We start from the raw sequence: 1263 nt of genomic DNA, 5'->3' as shown, positions 1-1263 counted from the left end.
AGTATGATATATATTCACATCTCAGCCAATATTACGTACATTAGCGAAACGTGGCTTCATTAGGACCTGCCAAGTAATTACATTGATATTCAAAATTTAATGTTTATAGATGTGATGCGGGGCGAGTGGGATGAATAGACATGTAAGAGACACCCTTAAATCAAATAAGATCTGTATTACAGCTGTAAATAATACAACTGTAGAGGACATCTGGGTAACCGTGCAAAGCAGTATATATCCTTTATTATTGGTGCAATCTATAGACAACCTCATGCTACATCTGAATCAATTGACTGCCTCGAAGATCTATTTAACGAAATGTCAGTGAAAACCTGTTTTTCATATTAGGTTACATTAATGACAACTTAAACCAAATGCAACGTTAGCTGGGGTAATTAGGAAATACAAATTGCATCAGCTTTTAAATGGACCTCCACGAATTACAGAAAGAACCTTATCCGTACTAGATGTCTTTATATCAACCAGATCCGATCTCGTTTTTCCCTTGTCTAAGTCTGGAGATAGATGTCACGTTGGGAACTTCCAACCTGTATCAGTTCTTGTTACGTTTAGCATTGAAAAGATTGTGCAACCGTCTCACTGAATTTTTAACTGAAAATGATATAAACAAGCCTCAATATGAGTTCATAAGAAACAGACCCAATGAATCGGCTATCATTCACCTCAGGAAGATTTCTTGATCTGCCAAAAAGCTTTTGATACAGCAAATCACACCATTTTACTAAGTAAAGTTAAACATTATGGTATCCGTGGTGAATTATGTGATTGGTTTGCTTTATATTTAACAAACCGGAGGCATTTTATTAATTATTTTTTTGAGAAGCACATTTCTTATCAAAATCATACGATACATACTCATTTTCTTCAAGCAGGTCTATACAAAAATTAATAAATGTAGCAAATAATGAATTAACCAGTATCAGAAAGTGGATTTGGCTTATTGAACTAACCCTCAATGTAGACGACCCATTATATGCTATTTCACAGGAATAAAAGAACCAAATTTCCTCCCAGGCATCACCCTGGGAACATTATTTTAAAACGTGACATAACGAAGTTTCCAACTGAACTGGAAATGCCATATTAATCACATTCAATCAAAGATTAATAAGCAATATCTTATTGTACTATTCAAAACAAGCACTAAATAAACCCGCTTTGAAACAGATTTACGCATTTTAATATACCCACACAACGTACTGCCAAACAATTTGGGGAGCAACGCAGAAAACACCTTAAAAG

This window comes from Penaeus vannamei, chromosome 38 (assembly GCF_042767895.1).
Source record: "Penaeus vannamei isolate JL-2024 chromosome 38, ASM4276789v1, whole genome shotgun sequence".
Lineage (NCBI taxonomy): Eukaryota > Metazoa > Arthropoda > Malacostraca > Decapoda > Penaeidae > Penaeus > Penaeus vannamei.
The sequence above is the reverse complement of the archived record's forward strand: the minus strand, read 5'-3'. Positions refer to the sequence as shown.